This window comes from Syngnathus scovelli, chromosome 9, assembly GCF_024217435.2.
Source record: "Syngnathus scovelli strain Florida chromosome 9, RoL_Ssco_1.2, whole genome shotgun sequence".
Classification (NCBI taxonomy): Eukaryota; Metazoa; Chordata; class Actinopteri; order Syngnathiformes; family Syngnathidae; genus Syngnathus; species Syngnathus scovelli.
Genome location: NC_090855.1, coordinates 14,874,105 through 14,896,517, shown reverse-complemented (window position 1 = coordinate 14,896,517; position 22,413 = coordinate 14,874,105).

The following is a 22,413-nucleotide window of genomic DNA, read 5'->3' as shown; positions in this document are numbered from 1 at the left end:
TAATTTTATTGCTTAAATCGCATTTTCTCGACGAGCTGAGCACGTTTTCTGAAATGTGCTCCTCCCGTCACTCTGGTTGGGTGCGCATAGTAAAAAGTGCTCTTGGCAGCTAGAGAGTGCCGCGTTGACCACTGCGCATGAAGAAATGACCATCTGCAACGTTTGGTTTAGGTTTTAGGTGCATTTTTAATTTTATTGCTTAAATGGCATTTTCTCGACGAGCTGAGCATGTTTTCTGAAATGTGCTCCTCCCGTCACTCTGGTTGGGTGCGCATAGTAAAAGGTGCTTTTGGCAGCTAGTAGAGAGTGCCGCGTTGACCACTGCGCATGAAGAAATGACCATCTGCAACGTTTGGTTTAGGTTTTAGGTGCATTTTTAATTTTATTGCTTTAATCGCATTTTCTCGACGAGCTGAGCACGTTTTCTGAAATGTGCTCCTCCCGTCACTCTGGTTGGGTGCGCATAGTAAAAAGTGCTCTTGGCAGCTAGAGAGTGCCGCGTTGACCACTGCGCATGAAGAAATAACCACCTGCAACGTTTGGTTTAGGTTTTAGGTGCATTTTTAATTTTATTGCTTAAATCGCATTTTCTCGACGAGCTGAGCACGTTTTCTGAAATGTGCTCCTCCCGTCACTCTGGTCGGGTGCGCATAGTAAAAAGTGCTCTTGGCAGCTGGAGAGTGCCGCGTTGACTGCTGCACATGAAGAAATAACCACCCCCAACGTTTGGTTTAGGTTTTAGGTGCATTTTTAATTTTATTGCTTAAATCGCATTTTCTCGACGAGCTGAGCACGTTTTCTGAAATGTGCTCCTCCCGTCACTCTGGTTGGGTGCGCATAGTAAAAAGTGCTCTTGGTAGCTAGAGAGTGCCGCGTTGACCACTGCGCATGAAGAAATAACCACCCGCAACGTTTGGTTTAGGTTTTAGGTGCATTTTTAATTTTATTGCTTAAATCGCATTTTCTCGACGAGCTGAGCACGTTTTCTGAAATGTGCTCCTCCCGTCACTCTGGTTGGGTCCGCATAGTAAAAAGTGCTCTTGGCAGCTAGAGAGTGCCGCGTTGACCACTGCGCATGAAGAAATAACCACGTGCAACGTTTGTTTTAGGTTTTGGGTGCATTTTTAATTTTATTGCTTAAATCGCATTTTCTCGTCGAGGTGAGCACGTTTTCAGAAATTTGCTCCTCACGTCACTCTGGTTGGGTGTGCATAGTAAAAAGTGCTCTTGGCAGCTAGAGAGTGTCGCGTTCACCGCTGCGCATGAAGAAATGACCATCTGCAACGTTTGGTTTAGGTTTTAGGTGCATTTTTAATTTTATTGCTTAAATAGCATTTTCTCGACGAGCTGAGCACGATTTCTGAAATGTGCTCCTCCCGTCACTCTGGTTGGGTGCGCATAGTAAAAAGTGCTCTTGGCAGCTAGAGAGTGCCGCGTTGACCACTGCGCATGAAGAAATAACCACGTGCAACGTTTGTTTTAGGTTTTAGGTGCATTTTTAATTTTATTGCTTAAATCGCATTTTCTCGACGAGCTGAGCACGTTTTCTGAAATGTGCTCCTCCCGTCACTCTGGTTGGGTGCGCATAGTAAAAAGTGCTCTTGGCAGCTAGAGAGTGCCGCGTTTACCACTGCGCATGAAGAAATGACCATCTGCAACGTTTGGTTTAGGTTTTAGGTGCATTTTTAATTTTATTGCTTAATCGCATTTTCTCGACGAGCTGAGCACATTTTCTGAAATGTGCTCCTCCCGTCACTCTGGTTGGGTGCGCATAGTAAAAAGTGCTCTTGGCAGCTAGAGATTGCCGCGTTGACCACTGCGCATGAAGAAATAACCACCTGTAACGTTTGGTTTAGGTTTTAGGTGCATTTTTAATTTTATTGCTTAAATAGCATTTTCTCGACGAGCTGAGCACGATTTCTGAAATGTGCTCCTCCCGTCACTCTGGTTGGGTGCGCATAGTAAAAAGTGCTCTTGGCAGCTAGAGAGTGCCGCGTTGACCACTGCGCATGAAGAAATAACCACGTGCAACGTTTGTTTTAGGTTTTAGGTGCATTTTTAATTTTATTGCTTAAATCGCATTTTCTCGTCGAGCTGAGCACGTTTTCTGAAATGTGCTCCTCCCGTCACTCTGGTTGGGTACGCATAGTAAAAAGTGCTCTTGGCAGCTAGAGAGTGCCGCGTTGACCACTGCGCATTAAGAAATAACCACCTGCAACGTTTGGTTTAGGTTTTATGTGCATTTTTAATTTTATTGCTTAAATCGCATTTTCTCGACGAGCCGAGCACGTTTTCTGAAATGTGCTCCTCCCGTCACTCTGGTTGGGTGCGCATAGTAAAAAGTGCTCTTGGCAGCTAGAGAGTGCCGCGTTGACGGCTGCACATGAAGAAATAACCACCTGCAACGTTTGGTTTAGGTTTTAGGTGCATTTTTAATTTTATTGCTTAAATCGCATTTTCTCGACGAGCTGAGCACGTTTTCTGAAATGTGCTCCTCCCGTCACTCTGGTTGGGTGCGCATAGTAAAAAGTGCTCTTGGCAGCTAGAGAGTGCCGCGTTGACCACTGCGCATGAAGAAATGACCATCTGCAACGTTTGGTTTAGGTTTTGGGTGCATTTTTAATTTTATTGCTTAAATCGCATTTTCTCGACGAGCTGAGCACGTTTTCTGGAATGTGCTCCTCCCGTCACTCTGGTTGGGTGCGCATAGTAAAAAGTGCTCTTGGCAGCTAGAGAGTGCCGCGTTGACCACTGCGCATGAAGAAATGACCATCTGCAGCGTTTGGTTTAGGTTTTAGGTGCATTTTTAATTTTATTGCTTAAATCGTATTTTCTCGACGAGCTGAGCACGTTTTCTGAAATGTGCTCCTCCCGTCACTCTGGTTGGGTGCGCATAGTAAAAAGTGCTCTTGGCAGCTAGAGAGTGCCGCGTTGACCACTGCGCATGAAGAAATGACCATCTGCAACGTTTGGTTTAGGTTTTAGGTGCATTTTTAATTTTATTGCTTAAATCGCATTTTCTCGACGAGCTGAGCATGTTTTCTGAAATGTGCTCCTCCCGTCACTCTGGTTGGGTGCGCATAGTAAAAAGTGCTCTTGGCAGCTAGAGAGTGCCGCGTTGACCTCTGCGCATGAAGAAATGACCATCTGCAACGTTTGGTTTAGGTTTTGGGTGCATTTTTAATTTTATTGCTTAAATCGCATTTTCTCGAGGAGCTGAGCACGTTTTCTGAAATGTGCTCCCCCCGTCACTCTGGTTGGGTGCGCTTAGTAAAAAGTGCTCTTGGCAGCTAGAGAGTGCCGCGTTGACCACTGCGCATGAAGAAATAACCACCTGCAAGTTTGGTTTAGGTTTTAGGTGCATTTTTTATTTTATTGCTTAAATCGCATTTTCTTGACGAGCTGAGCACGTTTTCTGAAATGAGCTCCTCCCGTCACTCTGGTTGGGTGCGCATAGTAAAAAGTGCTCTTGGCAGCTAGAGAGTGCCGCGTTGACCACTGCACATGAAGAAATAACCACCTGCAAGTTTGGTTTAGGTTTTAGGTGCATTTTTAATTTTATTGCTTAAATCGCATTTTCTCGACAAGCTGAGCACGTTTTCTGAAATGTGCTCCTCCCGTCACTCTGGTTGGGTGCGCATAGTAAAAAGTGCTCTTGGCAGCTAGAGAGTGCCGCGTTGACCACTGCGCATGAAGAAATGACCATCTGCAACGTTTGGTTTAGGTTTTAGGTGCATTTTTAATTTTATTGCTTAAATCGCATTTTCTCGACGAGCTGAGCACGTTTTCTGAAATGTGCTCCTCCCGTCACTCTGGTTGGGTGCGCATAGTAAAAAGTGCTCTTGGCAGCTAGAGAGTGCCGCGTTGACTGCTGCACATGAAGAAATAACCACCCCCAACGTTTGGTTTAGGTTTTAGGTGCATTTTTAATTTTATTGCTTAAATCGCATTTTCTCGATGAGCTGAGCACGTTTTCTGAAATGTGCTCCTCCCGTCACTCTGGTTGGGTGCGCATAGTAAAAAGTGCTCTTGGCAGCTAGAGAGTGCCGCGTTGACCACTGCGCATGAAGAAATAACCACCTGCAACGTTTGGTTTAGGTTTTGGGTGCATTTTTAATTTTATTGCTTAAATCACATTTTCTCGACGAGCTGAGCACGTTTTCTGAAATGTGCTCCTCCCGTCACTCTGGTTGGGTGCGCATAGTAAAAAGTGCTCTTGGCAGCTAGAGAGTGCCGCGTTGACCACTGCGCATGAAGAAATAACCACCCGCAACGTTTGGTTTAGGTTTTAGGTGCATTTTTAATTTTATTGCTTAAATCGGATTTTCTCGACGAGCTGAGCACGTTTTCTGAAATGTGCTCCTCCCGTCACTCTGGTTGGGTGCGCATAGTAAAAAGTGCTCTTGGCAGCTAGAGAGTGCCGCGTTGACCACTGCGCATGAAGAAATAACCACCTGCAACGTTTGGTTTAGGTTTTATGTGCATTTTTAATTTTATTGCTTAAATCGCATTTTCTCGACGAGCCGAGCACGTTTTCTGAAATGTGCTCCTCCCGTCACTCTGGTTGGGTGCGCATAGTAAAAAGTGCTCTTGGCAGCTAGAGAGTGCCGCGTTGACCACTGCGCATGAAGAAATAACCACCTGCAACGTTTGGTTTAGGTTTTAGGTGCATTTTTATTTTTATTGCTTAAATCGCATTTTCTCGACGAGCTGAGCACGTTTTCTGAAATGTGCTCCTCCCGTCACTCTGGTTGGGTGCGCATAGTAAAAAGTGCTCTTGGCAGCTAGAGAGTGCCGCGTTGACTGCTGCGCATGAAGAAATAACCACCTGCAACGTTTGGTTTAGGTTTTATGTGCATTTTTAATTTTATTGCTTAAATCGCATTTTCTCGACGAGCTGAGCACGTTTTCTGAAATGTGCTCCTCCCGTCACTCTGGTTGGGTGCGCATAGTAAAAAGTGCTCTTGGCAGCTAGAGAGTGCCGCGTTGACCACTGCGCATGAAGAAATGACCATCTGCAACGTTTGGTTTAGGTTTTATGTGCATTTTTAATTTTATTGCTTAAATCGCATTTTCTCGACGAGCCGAGCACGTTTTCTGAAATGTGCTCCTCCCGTCACTCTGGTTGGGTGCGCATAGTAAAAAGTGCTCTTGGCAGCTAGAGAGTGCCGCGTTGACGGCTGCACATGAAGAAATAACCACCTGCAACGTTTGGTTTAGGTTTTAGGTGCATTTTTAATTTTATTGCTTAAATCGCATTTTCTCGACGAGCTGAGCACGTTTTCTGAAATGTGCTCCTCCCGTCACTCTGGTTGGGTGCGCATAGTAAAAAGTGCTCTTGGCAGCTAGAGAGTGCCGCGTTGACCACTGCGCATGAAGAAATGACCATCTGCAACGTTTGGTTTAGGTTTTGGGTGCATTTTTAATTTTATTGCTTAAATCGCATTTTCTCGACGAGCTGAGCACGTTTTCTGGAATGTGCTCCTCCCGTCACTCTGGTTGGGTGCGCATAGTAAAAAGTGCTCTTGGCAGCTAGAGAGTGCCGCGTTGACCACTGCGCATGAAGAAATGACCATCTGCAGCGTTTGGTTTAGGTTTTAGGTGCATTTTTAATTTTATTGCTTAAATCGTATTTTCTCGACGAGCTGAGCACGTTTTCTGAAATGTGCTCCTCCCGTCACTCTGGTTGGGTGCGCATAGTAAAAAGTGCTCTTGGCATCTAGAGAGTGCCGCGTTGACCACTGCGCATGAAGAAATGACCATCTACAACGTTTGGTTTAGGTTTTAGGTGCATTTTTAATTGTATTGCTTGAATCGCATTTTCTCGACGAGCTGAGCATGTTTTCTGAAATGTGCTCCTCCCGTCACTCTGGTTGGGTGCGCATAGTAAAAAGTGCTCTTGGCAGCTAGAGAGTGCCGCGTTGACCTCTGCGCATGAAGAAATGACCATCTGCAACGTTTGGTTTAGGTTTTGGGTGCATTTTTAATTTTATTGCTTAAATCGCATTTTCTCGAGGAGCTGAGCACGTTTTCTGAAATGTGCTCCCCCCGTCACTCTGGTTGAGTGCGCATAGTAAAAAGTGCTCTTGGCAGCTAGAGAGTGCCGCGTTGACCACTGCGCATGAAGAAATAACCACCTGCAAGTTTGGTTTAGGTTTTAGGTGCATTTTTTATTTTATTGCTTAAATCGCATTTTCTTGACGAGCTGAGCACGTTTTCTGAAATGAGCTCCTCCCGTCACTCTGGTTGGGTGCGCATAGTAAAAAGTGCTCTTGGCAGCTAGAGAGTGCCGCGTTGACCACTGCACATGAAGAAATAACCACCTGCAAGTTTGGTTTAGGTTTTAGGTGCATTTTTAATTTTATTGCTTAAATCGCACTTTCTCGACAAGCTGAGCACGTTTTCTGAAATGTGCTCCTCCCGTCACTCTGGTTGGGTGCGCATAGTAAAAAGTTCTCTTGGCAGCTAGAGAGTGCCGCGTTGACCACTGCGCATGAAGAAATGACCATCTGCAACGTTTGTTTTAGGTTTTAGGTGCATTTTTAATTTTATTGCTTAAATCGCATTTTCTCGTCGAGCTGAGCACGTTTTCAGAAATGTGCTCCTCCCGTCACTCTGGTTGGGTGTGCATAGTAAAAAGTGCTCTTGGCAGCTAGAGAGTGCCGCGTTGACCACTGCGCATGAAGAAATGACCATCTGCAACGTTTGGTTTAGGTTTTGGGTGCATTTTTAATTTTATTGCTTAAATCGCATTTTCTCGACGAGCTGAGCACGTTTTCTGAAATGTGCTCCTCCCGTCACTCTGGTTGGGTGCGCATAGTAAAAAGTGCTCTTGGCAGCTAGAGAGTGCCGCGTTGACCACTGCGCATGAAGAAATGACCATCTGCAACGTTTGGTTTAGGTTTTAGGTGCATTTTTAATTTTATTGCTTAAATCGCATTTTCTCGACGAGCTGAGCATGTTTTCTGAAATGTGCTCCTCCCGTCACTCTGGTTGGGTGCGCATAGTAAAAGGTGCTTTTGGCAGCTAGAGAGTGCCGCGTTGACCACTGCGCATGAAGAAATGACCATCTGCAACGTTTGGTTTAGGTTTTAGGTGCATTTTTAATTTTATTGCTTTAATCGCATTTTCTCGACGAGCTGAGCACGTTTTCTGAAATGTGCTCCTCCCGTCACTGTGGTTGGGTGCGCATAGTAAAAAGTGCTCTTGGCAGCTAGAGAGTGCCGCGTTGACCACTGCGCATGAAGAAATAACCACCCGCAACGTTTGGTTTAGGTTTTAGGTGCATTTTTAATTTTATTGCTTAAATCGCATTTTCTCGACGAGCTGAGCACGTTTTCTGAAATGTGCTCCTCCCGTCACTCTGGTTGGGTGCGCATATTAAAAAGTGCTCTTGGCAGCTAGAGAGTGCCGCGTTGACCACTGCGCATGAAGAAATGACCATCTGCAACGTTTGGTTTAGGTTTTAGGTGCATTTTTAATTTTATTGCTTAAATCGCATTTTCTCGACGAGCTGAGCACGTTTTCTGAAATGTGCTCCTCCCGTCACTCTGGTTGGGTGCGCATAGTAAAAAGTGCTCTTGGCAGCTAGAGAGTGCCGCGTTGACCACTGCGCATGAAAAAATGACCATCTGCAACGTTTGGTTTAGGTTTTGGGTGCATTTTTAATTTTATTGCTTAAATCGCATTTTTTCGACGAGCTGAGCACGTTTTCTGAAATGTGCTCCTCTCGTCACTCTGGTTGGGTGCGCATAGTAAAAAGTGCTCTTGGCAGCTAGAGAGTGCCGCGTTGACCACTGCGCATGAAGAAATAACCACCTGCAACGTTTGGTTTAGGTTTTGGGTGCATTTTTAATTTTATTGCTTAAATCGCATTTTCTCGTCGAGCTGAGCACGTTTTCTGAAATGTGCTCCTCCCGTCACTCTGGTTGGGTGTGCATAGTAAAAAGTGCTCTTGGCAGCTAGAGAGTGCCGCGTTGACCACTGCGCATGAAGAAATAACCATCTGCAACGTTTGGTTTAGGTTTTAGGTGCATTTTTATTTTTATTGCTTAAATCGCATTTTCTCGACGAGCTGAGCACGATTTCTGAAATGTGCTCCTCCCGTCACTCTGGTTGGGTGCGCATAATAAAAAGTGCTCTTGGCAGCTAGAGAGTGCCGCGTTGACTGCTGCGCATGAAGAAATAACCACCTGCAACGTTTGGTTTAGGTTTTAGGTGCATTTTTAATTTTATTGCTTAAATCGCATTTTCTCGACGAGCTGAGCACGTTTTCTGAAATGTGCTCCTCCCGTCACTCTGGTTGGGTGCGCATAGTAAAAAGTGCTCTTGGCAGCTAGAGAGTGCCGCGTTGACCACTGCGCATGAAGAAATGACCATCTGCAACGTTTGGTTTAGGTTTTATGTGCATTTTTAATTTTATTGCTTAAATCGCATTTTCTCGACGAGCCGAGCACGTTTTCTGAAATGTGCTCCTCCCGTCACTCTGGTTGGGTGCGCATAGTAAAAAGTGCTCTTGGCAGCTAGAGAGTGCCGCGTTGACGGCTGCACATGAAGAAATAACCACCTGCAACGTTTGGTTTAGGTTTTAGGTGCATTTTTAATTTTATTGCTTAAATCGCATTTTCTCGACGAGCTGAGCACGTTTTCTGAAATGTGCTCCTCCCGTCACTCTGGTTGGGTGCGCATAGTAAAAAGTGCTCTTGGCAGCTAGAGAGTGCCGCGTTGACCACTGCGCATGAAGAAATGACCATCTGCAACGTTTGGTTTAGGTTTTGGGTGCATTTTTAATTTTATTGCTTAAATCGCATTTTCTCGACGAGCTGAGCACGTTTTCTGGAATGTGCTCCTCCCGTCACTCTGGTTGGGTGCGCATAGTAAAAAGTGCTCTTGGCAGCTAGAGAGTGCCGCGTTGACCACTGCGCATGAAGAAATGACCATCTGCAGCGTTTGGTTTAGGTTTTAGGTGCATTTTTAATTTTATTGCTTAAATCGTATTTTCTCGACGAGCTGAGCACGTTTTCTGAAATGTGCTCCTCCCGTCACTCTGGTTGGGTGCGCATAGTAAAAAGTGCTCTTGGCATCTAGAGAGTGCCGCGTTGACTGCTGCACATGAAGAAATAACCACCTGCAACGTTTGGTTTAGGTTTTATGTGCATTTTTAATTTTATTGCTTAAATCGCATTTTCTCGACGAGCTGAGCACGTTTTCTGAAATGTGCTCCTCCCGTCACTCTGGTTGGGTGCGCATAGTAAAAAGTGCTCTTGGCAGCTAGAGAGTGCCGCGTTGACCTCTGCGCATGAAGAAATGACCATCTGCAACGTTTGGTTTAGGTTTTGGGTGCATTTTTAATTTTATTGCTTAAATCGCATTTTCTCGAGGAGCTGAGCACGTTTTCTGAAATGTGCTCCCCCCGTCACTCTGGTTGGGTGCGCATAGTAAAAAGTGCTCTTGGCAACTAGAGAGTGCCGCGTTGACCACTGCGCATGAAGAAATAACCACCTGCAAGTTTGGTTTAGGTTTTAGGTGCATTTTTTATTTTATTGCTTAAATCGCATTTTCTTGACGAGCTGAGCACGTTTTCTGAAATGAGCTCCTCCCGTCACTCTGGTTGGGTGCGCATAGTAAAAAGTGCTCTTGGCAGCTAGAGAGTGCCGCGTTGACCACTGCACATGAAGAAATAACCACCTGCAAGTTTGGTTTAGGTTTTAGGTGCATTTTTAATTTTATTGCTTAAATCGCACTTTCTCGACAAGCTGAGCACGTTTTCTGAAATGTGCTCCTCCCGTCACTCTGGTTGGGTGCGCATAGTAAAAAGTGCTCTTGGCAGCTAGAGAGTGCCGCGTTGACCACTGCGCATGAAGAAATGACCATCTGCAACGTTTGTTTTAGGTTTTAGGTGCATTTTTAATTTTATTGCTTAAATCGCATTTTCTCGTCGAGCTGAGCACGTTTTCAGAAATGTGCTCCTCCCGTCACTCTGGTTGGGTGTGCATAGTAAAAAGTGCTCTTGGCAGCTCGAGAGTGCCGCGTTGACCACTGCGCATGAAGAAATGACCATCTGCAACGTTTGGTTTAGGTTTTGGGTGCATTTTTAATTTTATTGCTTAAATCGCATTTTCTCGACGAGCTGAGCACGTTTTCTGAAATGTGCTCCTCCCGTCACTCTGGTTGGGTGCGCATAGTAAAAAGTGCTCTTGGCAGCTAGAGAGTGCCGCGTTGACCACTGCGCATGAAGAAATGACCATCTGCAACGTTTGGTTTAGGTTTTAGGTGCATTTTTAATTTTATTGCTTAAATCGCATTTTCTCGACGAGCTGAGCATGTTTTCTGAAATGTGCTCCTCCCGTCACTCTGGTTGGGTGCGCATAGTAAAAGGTGCTTTTGGCAGCTAGAGAGTGCCGCGTTGACCACTGCGCATGAAGAAATGACCATCTGCAACGTTTGGTTTAGGTTTTAGGTGCATTTTTAATTTTATTGCTTTAATCGCATTTTCTCGACGAGCTGAGCACGTTTTCTGAAATGTGCTCCTCCCGTCACTGTGGTTGGGTGCGCATAGTAAAAAGTGCTCTTGGCAGCTAGAGAGTGCCGCGTTGACCACTGCGCATGAAGAAATAACCACCCGCAACGTTTGGTTTAGGTTTTAGGTGCATTTTTAATTTTATTGCTTAAATCGCATTTTCTCGACGAGCTGAGCACGTTTTCTGAAATGTGCTCCTCCCGTCACTCTGGTTGGGTGCGCATATTAAAAAGTGCTCTTGGCAGCTAGAGAGTGCCGCGTTGACCACTGCGCATGAAGAAATGACCATCTGCAACGTTTGGTTTAGGTTTTAGGTGCATTTTTAATTTTATTGCTTAAATCGCATTTTCTCGACGAGCTGAGCACGTTTTCTGAAATGTGCTCCTCCCGTCACTCTGGTTGGGTGCGCATAGTAAAAAGTGCTCTTGGCAGCTAGAGAGTGCCGCGTTGACCACTGCGCATGAAAAAATGACCATCTGCAACGTTTGGTTTAGGTTTTGGGTGCATTTTTAATTTTATTGCTTAAATCGCATTTTTTCGACGAGCTGAGCACGTTTTCTGAAATGTGCTCCTCTCGTCACTCTGGTTGGGTGCGCATAGTAAAAAGTGCTCTTGGCAGCTAGAGAGTGCCGCGTTGACCACTGCGCATGAAGAAATAACCACCTGCAACGTTTGGTTTAGGTTTTGGGTGCATTTTTAATTTTATTGCTTAAATCGCATTTTCTCGTCGAGCTGAGCACGTTTTCTGAAATGTGCTCCTCCCGTCACTCTGGTTGGGTGTGCATAGTAAAAAGTGCTCTTGGCAGCTAGAGAGTGCCGCGTTGACCACTGCGCATGAAGAAATAACCATCTGCAACGTTTGGTTTAGGTTTTAGGTGCATTTTTATTTTTATTGCTTAAATAGCATTTTCTCGACGAGCTGAGCACGATTTCTGAAATGTGCTCCTCCCGTCACTGTGGTTGGGTGCGCATAGTAAAAAGTGCTCTTGGCAGCTAGAGAGTGCCGCGTTGACCACTGCGCATGAAGAAATAACCACCTGCAACGTTTGGTTTAGGTTTTGGGTGCATTTTTAATTTTATTGCTTAAATCGCATTTTCTGGACGAGCTCAGCATGTTTTCTGAAATGTGCTCCTGCCGTCACTCTGGTTGGGTGCGCATAGTAAAAAGTGCTCTTGGCAGCTAGAGAGTGCCGCGTTGACTGCTGCACATGAAGAAATAACCACCCCCAACGTTTGGTTTAGGTTTTAGGTGCATTTTTAATTTTATTGCTTAAATCGCATTTTCTCGACGAGCTGAGCACGATTTCTGAAATGTGCTCCTCCCGTCACTCTGGTTGGGTGCGCATAGTAAAAAGTGCTCTTGGCAGCTGGAGAGTGCCGCGTTGACCACTGCGCATGAAGAAATAACCACCTGCAACGTTTGGTTTAGGTTTTGGGTGCATTTTTAATTTTATTGCTTAAATCGCATTTTCTCGACGAGCTGAGCACGTTTTCTGAAATGTGCTCCTCCCGTCACTCTGGTTGGGTGCGCATAGTAAAAAGTGCTCTTGGCAGCTAGAGAGTGCCGCGTTGACCACTGCACATGAAGAAATAACCACCCCCAACGTTTGGTTTAGGTTTTAGGTGCATTTTTAATTTTATTGCTTAAATCGCATTTTCTCGACGAGCTGAGCACGTTTTCTGAAATGTGCTCCTCCCGTCATTCTGGTTGGGTGCGCATAGTAAAAAGTGCTCTTGGCAGCTAGAGAGTGCCGCGTTGACTGCTGCGCATGAAGAAATAACCACCTGCAACGTTTGGTTTAGGTTTTAGGTGCATTTTTAATTTTATTGCTTAAATCGCATTTTCTCGACGAGCTGAGCACGTTTTCTGAAATGTGCTCCTCCCGTCACTCTGGTTGGGTGCGCATAGTAAAAAGTGCTCTTGGCAGCTAGAGAGTGCCGCGTTGACCACTGCGCATGAAGAAATAACCACCTGCAACGTTTGGTTTAGGTTTTATGTGCATTTTTAATTTTATTGCTTAAATCGCATTTTCTCGACGAGCCGAGCACGTTTTCTGAAATGTGCTCCTCCCGTCACTCTGGTTGGGTGTGCATAGTAAAAAGTGCTCTTGGCAGCTAGAGAGTGCCGCGTTGACCATTGCGCATGAAGAAATAACCACCTGCAACGTTTGGTTTAGGTTTTAGGTGCATTTTTAATTTTATTGCTTAAATCGCATTTTCTCGACGAGCTGAGCACGTTTTCTGAAAAGTGCTCCTCCCGTCACTCTTGTTGGGTGCGCATAGTAAAAAGTGCTCTTGGCAGCTAGAGAGTGCCGCGTTGACCACTGCGCATGAAGAAATAACCACATGCAACGTTTGGTTTAGGTTTTGGGTGCATTTTTAATTTTATTGCTTAAATCGCATTTTCTGGACGAGCTGAGCACGTTTTCTGAAATGTGCTCCTCCCGTCACTCTGGTTGGGTGCGCATAGTAAAAAGTGCTCTTGGCAGCTAGAGAGTGCCGCGTTGACCACTGCGCATGAAGAAATGACCATCTGCAACGTTTGGTTTAGGTTTTAGGTGCATTTTTAATTTTATTGCTTAAATCGCATTTTCTCGACGAGCTGAGCACGTTTTCTGAAATGTGCTCCTCCCGTCACTCTGGTTGGGTGCGCATAGTAAAAAGTGCTCTTGGCAGCTAGAGAGTGCCGCGTTGACCACTGCGCATGAAGAAATGACCATCTGCAGCGTTTGGTTTAGGTTTTAGGTGCATTTTTAATTTTATTGCTTAAATCGTATTTTCTCGACGAGCTGAGCACGTTTTCTGAAATGTGCTCCTCCCGTCACTCTGGTTGGGTGCGCATAGTAAAAAGTGCTCTTGGCAGCTAGAGAGTGCCGCGTTGACCACTGCGCATGAAGAAATGACCACCTGCAACGTTTGGTTTAGGTTTTAGGTGCATTTTTATTTTTATTGCTTAAATCGCATTTTCTCGACGAGCTGAGCACGTTTTCTGAAATGTGCTCCTCCCGTCACTCTGGTTGGGTGCGCATAGTAAAAAGTGCTCTTGGCAGCTAGAGAGTGCCGCGTTGACTGCTGCGCATGAAGAAATAACCACCTGCAACGTTTGGTTTAGGTTTTATGTGCATTTTTAATTTTATTGCTTAAATCGCATTTTCTCGACGAGCTGAGCACGTTTTCTGAAATGTGCTCCTCCCGTCACTCTGGTTGGGTGCGCATAGTAAAAAGTGCTCTTGGCAGCTAGAGAGTGCCGCGTTGACCACTGCGCATGAAGAAATGACCATCTGCAACGTTTGGTTTAGGTTTTATGTGCATTTTTAATTTTATTGCTTAAATCGCATTTTCTCGACGAGCCGAGCACGTTTTCTGAAATGTGCTCCTCCCGTCACTCTGGTTGGGTGCGCATAGTAAAAAGTGCTCTTGGCAGCTAGAGAGTGCCGCGTTGACGGCTGCACATGAAGAAATAACCACCTGCAACGTTTGGTTTAGGTTTTAGGTGCATTTTTAATTTTATTGCTTAAATCGCATTTTCTCGACGAGCTGAGCACGTTTTCTGAAATGTGCTCCTCCCGTCACTCTGGTTGGGTGCGCATAGTAAAAAGTGCTCTTGGCAGCTAGAGAGTGCCGCGTTGACCACTGCGCATGAAGAAATGACCATCTGCAACGTTTGGTTTAGGTTTTGGGTGCATTTTTAATTTTATTGCTTAAATCGCATTTTCTCGACGAGCTGAGCACGTTTTCTGGAATGTGCTCCTCCCGTCACTCTGGTTGGGTGCGCATAGTAAAAAGTGCTCTTGGCAGCTAGAGAGTGCCGCGTTGACCACTGCGCATGAAGAAATGACCATCTGCAGCGTTTGGTTTAGGTTTTAGGTGCATTTTTAATTTTATTGCTTGAATCGTATTTTCTCGACGAGCTGAGCACGTTTTCTGAAATGTGCTCCTCCCGTCACTCTGGTTGGGTGCGCATAGTAAAAAGTGCTCTTGGCATCTAGAGAGTGCCGCGTTGACCACTGCGCATGAAGAAATGACCATCTGCAACGTTTGGTTTAGGTTTTAGGTGCATTTTTAATTGTATTGCTTAAATGGCATTTTCTCGACGAGCTGAGCATGTTTTCTGAAATGTGCTCCTCCCGTCACTCTGGTTGGGTGCGCATAGTAAAAAGTGCTCTTGGCAGCTAGAGAGTGCCGCGTTGACCTCTGCGCATGAAGAAATGACCATCTGCAACGTTTTGTTTAGGTTTTGGGTGCATTTTTAATTTTATTGCTTAAATCGCATTTTCTCGAGGAGCTGAGCACGTTTTCTGAAATGTGCTCCTCCCGTCACTCTGGTTGGGTGCGCATAGTAAAAAGTGCTCTTGGCAGCTAGAGAGTGCCGCGTTGACCACTGCGCATGAAGAAATAACCACCTGCAAGTTTGGTTTAGGTTTTAGGTGCATTTTTTATTTTATTGCTTAAATCGCATTTTCTTGACGAGCTGAGCACGTTTTCTGAAATGAGCTCCTCCCGTCACTCTGGTTGGGTGCGCATAGTAAAAAGTGCTCTTGGCAGCTAGAGAGTGCCGCGTTGACCACTGCACATGAAGAAATAACCACCTGCAAGTTTGGTTTAGGTTTTAGGTGCATTTTTAATTTTATTGCTTAAATCGCACTTTCTCGACAAGCTGAGCACGTTTTCTGAAATGTGCTCCTCCCGTCACTCTGGTTGGGTGCGCATAGTAAAAAGTGCTCTTGGCAGCTAGAGAGTGCCGCGTTGACCACTGCGCATGAAGAAATGACCATCTGCAACTTTTGTTTTAGGTTTTAGGTGCATTTTTAATTTTATTGCTTAAATCGCATTTTCTGGACGAGCTGAGCACGTTTTCTGAAATGTGCTCCTCCCGTCACTCTGGTTGGGTGCGCATAGTAAAAAGTGCTCTTGGCAGCTAGAGAGTGCCGCGTTGACTGCTGCACATGAAGAAATAACCACCTGCAACGTTTGGTTTAGGTTTTATGTGCATTTTTAATTTTATTGCTTAAATCGCATTTTCTCGACGAGCTGAGCACGTTTTCTGAAATGTGCTCCTCCCGTCACTCTGGTTGGGTGCGCATAGTAAATAGTGCTCTTGGCAGCTAGAGAGTGCCGCGTTGACCACTGCGCATGAAGAAATGACCATCTGCAACGTTTGGTTTAGGTTTTATGTGCATTTTTAATTTTATTGCTTAAATCGCATTTTCTCGACGAGCCGAGCACGTTTTCTGAAATGTGCTCCTCCCGTCACTCTGGTTGGGTGCGCATAGTAAAAAGTGCTCTTGGCAGCTAGAGAGTGCCGCGTTGACGGCTGCACATGAAGAAATAACCACCTGCAACGTTTGGTTTAGGTTTTAGGTGCATTTTTAATTTTATTGCTTAAATCGCATTTTCTCGACGAGCTGAGCACGTTTTCTGAAAGGTGCTCCTCCCGTCACTCTGGTTGGGTGCGCATAGTAAAAAGTGCTCTTGGCAGCTAGAGAGTGCCGCGTTGACCACTGCGCATAAAGAAATGACCATCTGCAACGTTTGGTTTAGGTTTTGGGTGCATTTTTAATTTTATTGCTTAAATCGCATTTTCTCGACGAGCTGAGCACGTTTTCTGGAATGTGCTCCTCCCGTCACTCTGGTTGGGTGCGCATAGTAAAAAGTGCTCTTGGCAGCTAGAGAGTGCCGCGTTGACCACTGCGCATGAAGAAATGACCATCTGCAGCGTTTGGTTTAGGTTTTAGGTGCATTTTTAATTTTATTGCTTAAATCGTATTTTCTCGACGAGCTGAGCACGTTTTCTGAAATGTGCTCCTCCCGTCACTCTGGTTGGGTGCGCATAGTAAAAAGTGCTCTTGGCATCTAGAGAGTGCCGCGTTGACCACTGCGCATGAAGAAATGACCATCTGCAACGTTTGGTTTAGGTTTTAGGTGCATTTTTAATTGTATTGCTTAAATCGCATTTTCTCGACGAGCTGAGCATGTTTTCTGAAATGTGCTCCTCCCGTCACTCTGGTTGGGTGCGCATAGTAAAAAGTGCTCTTGGCAGCTAGAGAGTGCCGCGTTGACCACTGCACATGAAGAAATAACCACCTGCAAGTTTGGTTTAGGTTTTAGGTGCATTTTTAATTTTATTGCTTAAATCGCACTTTCTCGACAAGCTGAGCACGTTTTCTGAAATGTGCTCCTCCCGTCACTCTGGTTGGGTGCGCATAGTAAAAAGTGCTCTTGGCAGCTAGAGAGTGCCGCGTTGACCACTGCGCATGAAGAAATGACCATCTGCAACGTTTGTTTTAGGTTTTAGGTGCATTTTTAATTTTATTGCTTAAATCGCATTTTCTCGTCGAGCTGAGCACGTTTTCAGAAATGTGCTCCTCCCGTCACTCTGGTTGGGTGTGCATAGTAAAAAGTGCTCTTGGCAGCTAGAGAGTGCCGCGTTGACCACTGCGCATGAAGAAATGACCATCTGCAACGTTTGGTTTAGGTTTTGGGTGCATTTTTAATTTTATTGCTTAAATCGCATTTTCTCGACGAGCTGAGCACGTTTTCTGAAATGTGCTCCTCCCGTCACTCTGGTTGGGTGCGCATAGTAAAAAGTGCTCTTGGCAGCTAGAGAGTGCCGCGTTGACCACTGCGCATGAAGAAATGACCATCTGCAACGTTTGGTTTAGGTTTTAGGTGCATTTTTAATTTTATTACTTAAATCGCATTTTCTCGACGAGCTGAGCATGTTTTCTGAAATGTGCTCCTCCCGTCACTCTGGTTGGGTGCGCATAGTAAAAGGTGCTTTTGGCAGCTAGAGAGTGCCGCGTTGACCACTGCGCATGAAGAAATGACCATCTGCAACGTTTGGTTTAGGTTTTAGGTGCATTTTTAATTTTATTGCTTTAATCGCATTTTCTCGACGAGCTGAGCACGTTTTCTGAAATGTGCTCCTCCCGTCACTGTGGTTGGGTGCGCATAGTAAAAAGTGCTCTTGGCAGCTAGAGAGTGCCGCGTTGACCACTGCGCATGAAGAAATAACCACCCGCAACGTTTGGTTTAGGTTTTAGGTGCATTTTTAATTTTATTGCTTAAATCGCATTTTCTCGACGAGCTGAGCACGTTTTCTGAAATGTGCTCCTCCCGTCACTCTGGTTGGGTGCGCATATTAAAAAGTGCTCTTGGCAGCTAGAGAGTGCCGCGTTGACCACTGCGCATGAAGAAATGACCATCTGCAACGTTTGGTTTAGGTTTTAGGTGCATTTTTAATTTTATTGCTTAAATCGCATTTTCTCGACGAGCTGAGCACGTTTTCTGAAATGTGCTCCTCCCGTCACTCTGGTTGGGTGCGCATAGTAAAAAGTGCTCTTGGCAGCTAGAGAGTGCCGCGTTGACCACTGCGCATGAAAAAATGACCATCTGCAACGTTTGGTTTAGGTTTTGGGTGCATTTTTAATTTTATTGCTTAAATCGCATTTTTTCGACGAGCTGAGCACGTTTTCTGAAATGTGCTCCTCTCGTCACTCTGGTTGGGTGCGCATAGTAAAAAGTGCTCTTGGCAGCTAGAGAGTGCCGCGTTGACCACTGCGCATGAAGAAATAACCACCTGCAACGTTTGGTTTAGGTTTTGGGTGCATTTTTAATTTTATTGCTTAAATCGCATTTTCTCGTCGAGCTGAGCACGTTTTCTGAAATGTGCTCCTCCCGTCACTCTGGTTGGGTGTGCATAGTAAAAAGTGCTCTTGGCAGCTAGAGAGTGCCGCGTTGACCACTGCGCATGAAGAAATAACCATCTGCAACGTTTGGTTTAGGTTTTAGGTGCATTTTTATTTTTATTGCTTAAATAGCATTTTCTCGACGAGCTGAGCACGATTTCTGAAATGTGCTCCTCCCGTCACTCTGGTTGGGTGCGCATAATAAAAAGTGCTCTTGGCAGCTAGAGAGTGCCGCGTTGACCACTGCGCATGAAGAAATAACCACCTGCGAGTTTGGTTTAGGTTTTAGGTGCATTTTTAATTTTATTGCTTAAATCGCATTTTCTCGATGAGCTGAGCACGTTTTCTGAAATGTGCTCCTCCCGTCACTCTTGTTGGGTGCGCATAGTAAAAAGTGCTCTTGGCAGCTAGAGAGTGCCGCGTTGACCACTCCGCATGAAGAAATAACCACCTGCAACGTTTGGTTTAGGTTTTGGGTGCATTTTTAATTTTATTGCTTAAATCGCATTTTCTGGACGAGCTCAGCATGTTTTCTGAAATGTGCTCCTGCCGTCACTCTGGTTGGGTGCGCATAGTAAAAAGTGCTTTTGGCAGCTAGAGAGTGCCGCGTTGACTGCTGCACATGAAGAAATAACCACCCCCAACGTTTGGTTTAGGTTTTAGGTGCATTTTTAATTTTATTGCTTAAATCGCATTTTCTCGACGAGCTGAGCACGATTTCTGAAATGTGCTCCTCCCGTCACTCTGGTTGGGTGCGCATAGTAAAAAGTGCTCTTGGCAGCTAGAGAGTGCCGCGTTGACCACTGCCCATGAAGAAATAACCACCTGCAACGTTTGGTTTAGGTTTTAGGTGCATTTTTAATTTTATTGCTTAAATCGCATTTTCTCGACGAGCTGAGCACGTTTTCTGAAATGTGCTCCTCCCCGTCACTCTGGTCGGGTGCGCATAGTAAAAAGTGCTCTTGGCAGCTAGAGAGTGCCGCGTTGACTGCTGCGCACGAAGAAATAACCACCTGCAACGTTTGGTTTAGGTTTTAGGTGCATTTTTAATTTTATTGCTTAAATCGCATTTTCTCGACGAGCTGAGCACGTTTTCTGAAATGTGATCCTCCCGTCACTCTGGTTGGGTGCGCATAGTAAAAAGTGCTCTTGGCAGCTAGAGAGTGCCGCGTTGACCACTGCGCATGAAGAAATAACCACCCGCAACGTTTGGTTTAGGTTTTAGGTGCATTTTTAATTTTATTGCTTAAATCGCATTTTCTCGACGAGCTGAGCACGTTTTCTGAAATGTGCTCCTCCCGTCACTCTGGTTGGGTGCGCATAGTAAAAAGTGCTCTTGGCAGCTAGAGAGTGCCGCGTTGACCACTGCGCATGAAGAAATAACCACGTGCAACGTTTGTTTTAGGTTTTGGGTGCATTTTTAATTTTATTGCTTAATCGCATTTTCTCGACGAGCTGAGCACGTTTTCTGAAATGTGCTCCTCCCGTAACTCTGGTTGGGTGCGCATAGTAAAAAGTGCTCTTGGCAGCTAGAGAGTGCCGCGTTGACCACTGCGCATGAAGAAATAACCACGTGCAACGTTTGTTTTAGGTTTTGGGTGCATTTTTTATTTTATTGCTTAAATCTCATTTTCTCGTCGAGCTGAGCACGTTTTCAGAAATGTGCTCCTCCCGTCACTCTGGTTGGGTGTGCATAGTAAAAAGTGCTCTTGGCAGCTAGAGAGTGCCGCGTTGACCACTGCGCATGAAGAAATGACCATCTGCAACGTTTGGTTTAGGTTTACGGTGCATTTTTAATTTTATTGCTTAAATCGCATTTTCTCGACGAGCTGAGCACGTTTTCAGAAATGTGCTCCTCCCGTCACTCTGGTTGGGTGGCGCATAGTAAAAAGTGCTCTTGGCAGCTAGAGAGTGCCGCGTTGACCACTGCGCATGAAGAAATAACCACCTGCAACGTTTGGTTTAGGTTTTAGGTGCATTTTTAATTTTATTGCTTAAATCACATTTTCTGGACGAGCTGAGCACGTTTTCTGGAATGTGCTCCTCCCGTCACTCTGGTTGGGTGCGCATAGTAAAAAGTGCTCTTGGCAGCTAGAGAGTGCCGCGTTGACCACTGCGCATGAAGAAATAACCACCTGCAACGTTTGGTTTAGATTTTAGGTGCATTTTTAATTTTATTGCTTAAATCGCATTTTCTCGACGAGCTGAGCACGTTTTCTGAAATGTGCTCCTCCCGTCACTCTGGTTGGGTGCGCATAGTAAAAAGTGCTCTTGGCAGCTAGAGAGTGCCGCGTTGACCACTGCGCATGAAGAAATAACCACCTGCAACGTTTGGTTTAGGTTTTGGGTGCATTTTTAATCTTATTGCTTAAATCGCATTTTCTCGTCGAGCTGAGCACGTTTTCTGAAATGTGCTCCTCCCGTCACTCTGGTTGGGTGCGCATAGTAAAAAGTGCTCTTGGCAGCTAGAGAGTGCCGCGTTGACCACTGCGCATGAAGAAATGACCATCTGCAACGTTTGGTTTAGGTTTTGGGTGCATTTTTAATTTTATTGCTTAAATCGCATTTTCTCGACGAGCTGAGCACGTTTTCTGAAATGTGCTCCTCCCGTCACTCTGGCTGGGTGTGCATAGTAAAAAGTGCTCTTGGCAGCTAGAGAGTGCCGCGTTGACCACTGCACATGAAGAAATAACCACCTGCAACGTTTGGTTTAGGTTTTAGGTGCATTTTTAATTTTATTGCTTAAATCGCATTTTCTCGACGAGCTGAGCACGTTTTCTGAAATGTGCTCCTCCCGTCACTCTGGTTGGGTGCGCATAGTAAAAAGTCCTCTTGGCAGCTAGAGAGTGCCGCGTTGACCACTGCGCATGAAGAAATGACCATCTGCAACGTTTGGTTTAGGTTTTGGGTGCATTTTTAATTTTATTGCTTAAATCGCATTTTCTCGACGAGCTGAGCACGTTTTCTGAAATGTGCTCCTCCCGTCACTCTGGCTGGGTGCGCATAGTAAAAAGTGCTCTTGGCAGCTAGAGAGTGCCGCGTTGACCACTGCACATGAAGAAATAACCACCTGCAACGTTTGGTTTAGGTTTTAGGTGCATTTTTAATTTTATTGCTTAAATCGCATTTTCTCGACGAGCTGAGCACGTTTTCTGAAATGTGCTCCTCCCGTCACTCTGGTTGGGTGCGCTTAGTAAAAAGTGCTCTTGGCAGCTAGAGAGTGCCGCGTTGACCACTGCGCATGAAGAAATGACCATCTGCAACGTTTGGTTTAGGTTTTGGGTGCATTTTTAATTTTATTGCTTAAATCGCATTTTCTCGACGAGCTGAGCACGTTTTCTGAAATGTGCTCCTCCCGTCACTCTGGTTGGGTGCGCATAGTAAAAAGTGCTCTTGGCAGCTAGAGAGTGCTGCGTTGACCACTGCGCATGAAGAAATAACCACGTGCAACGTTTGTTTTAGGTTTTAGGTGCATTTTTAATTTGATTGCTTAAATCGCATTTTCTCGACGAGCTGAGCACGTTTTCTGAAATGTGCTCCTCCCGTCACTCTGGTTGGGTGCGCATAGTAAAAAGTGCTCTTGGCAGCTAGAGAGTGCCGCGTTGACTGCTGCGCATGAAGAAATAACCACCTGCAACGTTTGGTTTAGGTTTTAGGTGCATTTTTAATTTTATTGCTTAAATCGCATTTTCTCGACGAGCTGAGCATGTTTTCTGAAATGTGCTCCTCCCGTCACTCTGGTTGGGTGCGCATAGTAAAAAGTGCTCTTGGCAGCTAGAGAGTGCCGCGTTGACCATTGCGCATAAAGAAATAACCACCTGCAACGTTTGGTTTAGGTTTTAGGTGCATTTTTAATTTTATTGCTTAAATCGCATTTTCTCGACGAGCAGAGCACGTTTTCTGAAATGTGCTCCTCCCGTCACTCTGGTTGGGTGCGCATAGTAAAAAGTGCTCTTGGCAGCTAGAGAGTGCCGCGTTGACCACTGCGCATGAAGAAATAACCACCTGCAACGTTTGGTTTAGGTTTTGGGTGCATTTTTAATTTTATTGCTTAAATCGCATTTTCTCGTCGAGCTGAGCACGTTTTCTGAAATGTGCTCCTCCCGTCACTCTGGTTGGGTGCGCATAGTAAAAAGTGCTCTTGGCAGCTAGAGATTGCCGCGTTGACCACTGCACATGAAGAAATGACCTTCTGCAACGTTTGGT